We start from the raw sequence: 6,000 nt of genomic DNA on the forward strand, positions 1-6,000 counted from the left end.
GCGAGACGTCCTAAAGCAGTCCCTGGGTGGGAGATTGACTCACCGGTCCAAGCTAAATGCCTCTTTTGTTTAAAGGTGCGCCACCGCTGCTTGGAGAATCCTTCTACACAGGCTTGCATCCGCCGAAGCCTGAGTATGACTATTACAATGTCTGGCAAATGTGTGCAGGCTGGACCAGATTGCTGCTTGCCTGTTCTGTCGAAGCCTGATGCCGAAGCACCCAAGAGGTGCCCACTGCCCAAGTAGAGTGCGCTCTGATCCATGCTGGAATCGGCATGCCTCTAATGCGGTAGGACTCCAAAAAAGTCAAACAAAAAACCATCTGGCTATGGTCGAATTTGAGGCAGCGAGTCCCCTTCCTGCGCCCTTCGGGGAGCACGAACAGCGTGTTCGTCTGACAAAAGGGAGCCGTCCTCGACCCATACCCCCGGAGGGCTCTTACCAGGTCTACCGTGTGACGAGCCTCTTCCACATGGTGCACCGGAGCTGGACAAAATGAAGGCAAAACAACATCTTCATTAATGTGAAAAGAGGACACGACCTTCAGCAGAAAAGGAGGGGTTGGTCTGAGCACCCCTTATCCTTATGGAAAGCGAGGAATGGAGGTAGGCCGGATAGTGCCATCAGCTCTGAAAAACCCGCCTGACAAAAGTGATGGCCACTAGGAACGCCACTTTCCAGGAAGGGAACCTCAAAGAAACCTTCTGAAGCGGTCCCAAAAAGGAGCTTACTGCAGAACCCTTAGGACCAGGTCAAGGTCCCAGGCATCCTTAGGCGCCTTATAGGGAGGTACCAAGTGGGAGAGACCCTGGATGAAAATCTTTACCTGAAACCTGGTAGCCATTCCGCACTGGACCAGGACGGATAAAGCCGATATTTGTCTCCTGTGGGAACTTGAGCCAGGCCCAAGTCTAGGCCTAACTGGAGAAAAAAAACAAGATGTTGGGGATCGAGAATCTCAGTGGAGAAACACACTGCGTCCTCGACGCCAAGCGAAGAACACCCTCCAGGTGTGGTGGTAAATTCGTGCTGAGGTCGACTTCCAGGCGCTAACTATTGCAGCGACCACCTTGCTCCCAAACCCTGCCTGGGTTAGAATCCAAGATTAACTGGCCAAGCCATCAAACACAGAGCCACTGAGCTCGAGTGGCAAATCGGCCCTTGAAAAAGTAGCTCTGGGCGTTCTGGCAGTCGCCAAGGAACGTCGGCGAGCAGGAGCATTAGAACTGCGTACCACGCTCAATAGGACCAGTCTGGGGCCAGCCGAATTGCCGGAGCCCCTTCCCTCTTGATCCTTTTGATGACTCTCGGCAGTAGCGACAGTGGGGGAAATAGATATGGACGGTGACCCTGGTTCCATAACAGAACCAACGCGTCTACCGATTGCCTGCGGATCCCAGGCCCGAGCAACGCATGTGGGCACCTTGGCATTCACTCTGGAAGCCAATAGATGCACATCTGGTGTTCCACGCAGCTAAAAAATCTGCTGGAAGACTTCGGGATGTAGAGATCACTCTTCCGCTGAGAAAGTCTGCCGCCCAATTTTCCACGCCCGGGATGAGAGCTGCCGAGATCCCCGAGCGGTTTGTTTGACCCACTGAAGAACGTGCCCCAGCCCGCGCATGGTTGCTCTGCTGACGGTGCACCCTTGATGATCTATATAGACCACCGCTGTAGCTTTGTCCGATTGAATTCGGACAAGGCGGCCTGCAGAAAGTGATGAAACTGTTGCAGAGCCAGCCAAATTGCCCGTTATCTCCACTAGCTCGGTCGGGAGGAGAGCCTCCTGCGGGGACCACCGCCCTTGGGTCGTGTGGTGGCGAAAACCCTGCTCCCCAGTCGAGGAGACTGGTTTTGGTTGTCATCACCAACCAATGGTCTGGCAAAAAGGGCTTCCCCTGGGACAGAGAGGGACTGGTTATCCACCATTCGAGCGACGCCTTGACTTGACAGGATCGCCGGCCCCACTGAACGAACGTGAACGGAATTCTTGTCCCAGGCTGACAAGAGGGCACGCTGCAGGGGGCAAAGAAGGAACTTGCGAACGGTAACGCTTCTATTGTCGCCACCATTTCTCTTAGAATCCTCATCCCGAACCAGCTGGAATGAGGGACTGGATGGCGAAGTGTCCAGACTCCCTCCGAAGAGTAAGCGCCTCTTCCTGAGGAGAACTACCAGCCCTCGGCAAGTGTCAAGGATCCTTCCTAAGAAGGAAAAACCTCTGAGCTGGCACAAGAGATGACTACCTCGCGCTAACCAACCACCCTAAGCGGCCAAGAGTATCCAGCGTGATGTTGACATTTTCCTCGCATGCCCGTGCTGAAGGGCCCTTAACTAAGAGGTCGTCCAAGTAAGGCAAAAATGACTATGCCTCAAGAATGTAGCATGACCATGACAACTGTTATAACCTCTGTGAACACTCCGGGAGCCTTGGCTAGCCCGAAGGGTAGTGTTATGAACTGAAAAATGTCGACCATTGATGTCGAAGCGCAGAAACCTCTAATGAGCAGGATAAAATGGGCTCGCCACCTGATGAATGCACTCATGCTCAGCCTAGAATGGCCGGTGGCCATATGCAGATATGCGTTCTGGATATCTATTGAGGCCAAGTATTCTCCCCGCTCCATTGCCGATATAACTGACCGGAGAGACTCCATCCGAAAATGTCTAATGCTGATGAACCTGTTCAGAAGCCTCAGGTCCAAGACAGGTCTGACAGACGCGTTCCCTTTTTGTGAACCACAAACAGCCTGGAATCACAACCCTGAGCTCTTTCGTGTTCTGGCACGGAAACGATGAATCCGCTAGACAGGAGCGATTCGATGGCCCCTAATAGAGCCCTTGCCTTGGTATCCACCCTGGGAAGACGAGAAAAGGAAAAACCGTATTGGAGGGCATCTGACAAAATCTATTTTGTAAACCTGAGGCCACCAACTCCCTTACCCACGTGTCACGTGCAACACTGAACCAGACGTGGCGGAATCAGAGTAGACGGCCGCCCACCTTGCCAGTGTCGTCTGGCAAACGCCTCGAGTCATTTAACCGACTATCTTTGGGATCTGGATCCCCTTGAGCTGGGCTTCTGAGTTCGCATTCTCCCCAATGGGTTGGATCTATATGAGATCTGCCGCTTCCTATCCTGGTTGGGGCGGCCTGAAACTGCGGAATTGGCCGCTGTGGTCCACCCGGGGTTGCAAAAAAGATCGAAAACGTGCCTGAAAAGGGTGTGAAAAAGGCGGTTTGATCCTTTGTTGAGGGAGGAAAAATTGTCTTTCTTCCTGTGGAGTCAGAGATAAGCTTATCCAACCTCTCTCCAATAAACGGCCGCACTGATCATAAGGCAGAGAAGTCAAGGACTTCTTGAAAGCAGAATCGGCCCGCCATCCATAGAGCTCTTCATGTAGAAATTGCGTTAGCGGCAGCAAGTGCCGAGCAATTAGCCACATGCAAAGACGCATTGATTACATAGTCCCAGGTCCATCGCCATCTGCCTCGCGATCTCCGATATCTCGGCAGGTAGCTCTGCTTCTGCGCGACCCTGTTTAACGATTCTGACCATGAATTCATGGCATTGGCTGCCCAAGTCGCTGCGACCGAGGGAAAGAGCGCTGATCCTGACACCTCACTTACTGAGCAAGAAGCTCTTTATGAGGCGATCCGTGGAATCCTTAATAGAGGAACCACTAGAAACGAAACAACAGGAATTCAGTGGCTAGACGCGACACCGGTGGAACCACCATCGGAGATTTCATCCATTTCTTACGGATGTCCGGCAAATGGATACCTTACTTCGAGTGCCTTTTGACCCGAGAAACCCCCGTCTGGTCGTTCCCTGAGTCGCTGCACTATGTCCTCAAACTCAGGATAAGAGGAACCAATTCCGTGCGGCCGCTTCACTCGCTTAAACGCCACCTTATGGCCTAAAAGCCGCGGTGGAACCATCCTCAATACTCAAGGTCTGACCGACGGCTTCTATGAGCCTGTCCACTATTTCACATGACCCCGGAGCATCCAGGTCAAGGTGTCTGTCTGAGTCGACTTGAGGTCTGCTCGCAATCAACCCTGGTGACGGGGAGCGAGAAGCAGGACTTGCGGATGCCACAGCACCGGATGGACTAGGCGCCGCCGCGAGGATTCCTTCCACCGGGTCTGCCTGAAGTAAGAGCGGCCCCTGCAGGCCGAAGACTCTAGTGAGGTGGAGGTCCCCTCTAAGGCCGACCAGCCACTGTCCCTGCCCCTATCTGGGCCCTGACGGAACTCGATTGTCCTCGTACTGTGACAGTGATAGGGCCACTCCGGGGGGCTTGCAAATTGGTCGCCTCGCAGAGGAGGGCTCCTGGGCACGATCGGGCTCGCAGGCTTCGCATAATTTTTGGCTCTAGCATGAGGCAAAAAATTTACCCCTTCCTGCGACCCACGTGCTCCTGTCGCTACCTCTGCGCTGCCCCGCGCTCCTGTCCTCCAGGTAGGGTGGGTAGGGTGTGCCGTTCCTCTCCCGGCCGCGGCCTACCTGCCATGAAGCCGGGGGCTCAATTTGTTCGGCGTCCGCCCTAGCCAGGGGGCGGCGCCGGGAATGACGTCACGCCGGAGGCGGGACTTCCGCCCGCGGCCCAGTCACGGCCGAAGCCGCGGACTAGATTTTGCCTGCACGCCTGCCGCGGGAGGGGGGGGCGGACCGCAGGCTCCAGTCCCTGCCGCCAAAACCCGGCGCCCACGCCTGGCGGAAGAAGGGAGGAGAGGGAAGGAGGATTGCTCTACACTTCCTAAGATGCCTGGAGCTTCCCGGAACGCTGCCGCAGGCCCTCCCCAGCCCTTCATACCTGACTCCGGCTCTAACCTCTTGCCACTAGATAGAGGAGATGGGGTTAGTTTCTGGACGGTGCAGGCACCCTAGCTCCATCTAACCCCTTCAGGGGGTGAGGAGAGGGACCGTCCGCCGCCTTGCAGCACCGCCGACTAGTGTTGGTGGAGCAGTGGGGGCCGGACAGACTAGTCTTGTGCCTCTGTGCAAGCCCATGGTTTCAATACCTAGGGGTGGACAGGGCTAAGTCCGGCATCGTGTCCCACGTCGCGGGAGAGGATACGTGGAGGGACACTCGCACGTGCTCGCCCGTTGTTGGTTTGGGGAAATCGGACCCTTTCAATAGGATCCGTTGCCCCTGTCTTATCTTAATGGAAAAGAAGAGAGAGAGAAAAAAAAAAAAAAAGAGGTCTGGAGAAAACCAGACACGTGTGCCTCCAAAGACACGAAGCAAAAAACTGATTTCCGCCCGCAATAGGGGCGAGGGTGTATACTACTGAGGAGGAGCTAACCTCTTTTTTTCACTTAGTGTCAGCCTCCAAGCGGCAGAAGCATACACCCACAGTATCTGTGTCCCCCAATGAGGCGAAGGAGAAAAGTGGTGCAAGGAATGGAGGGTTGTGGATGACAGAGACTTACAGAACCAAAAACAGAATCACTGCGTTATTAATGAAACAATGTATTGGCTTGATCCTCTAAAATGCACCTGTCATTTCAGATGGCTGTTCAAAATAAGTATTATGAACGTTCTCTTTCGTTTTCAGTTGACTCTGATTTACAGAGCTTTAACTTGTTGAGGTCTCCCATACTCAGCACGCGGTCATGAGGGACTCCTGCTCTCACATGTCTATGCAGCACATGTTCAAAAGCAGACATCAATACTGAGCAGTGCAACTATGAATCCAGCTTTGAGGTGAGATAAAACAATTACTAGAAAGCAGCAACTGGGTTCAGTGTGTGGCTATGCCTTGGTCTTTGCATAAGTAAATATGGAAGAATAATAAATACAATTACACTAATGTAGTATTCTTGAACAGCATATGAACCTTGCCAACATATTTTTACAGACACAATGATATCCAAGACTCATTGCCACGGTTAGTAAAAGGCGTTGTGATTTTTCAATGAGCTACATTTTCTAATTGGAAAAGTGAAGGTGAACATCGCTAGGGACATTTTGGCATTATGCAGTATTATTC

General features: G+C 53.2%; 1 protein-coding gene across 4 annotated transcripts in view; it reads right to left on the reverse strand.

Moving 5' to 3' along the window:
* Positions 1-6,000, reverse strand: part of MED24 (mediator complex subunit 24) — a 127,469-nt gene that overhangs the window by 41,159 nt on the left and 80,310 nt on the right. The gene's annotated exons all lie outside the window — the stretch shown is intronic.

Source organism: Dendrobates tinctorius, unplaced genomic scaffold (assembly GCF_039654945.1).
Source record: "Dendrobates tinctorius isolate UK_male_01 unplaced genomic scaffold, ASM3965494v1 ptg000032l, whole genome shotgun sequence".
In the NCBI taxonomy this organism is placed as follows: Eukaryota; Metazoa; Chordata; class Amphibia; order Anura; family Dendrobatidae; genus Dendrobates; species Dendrobates tinctorius.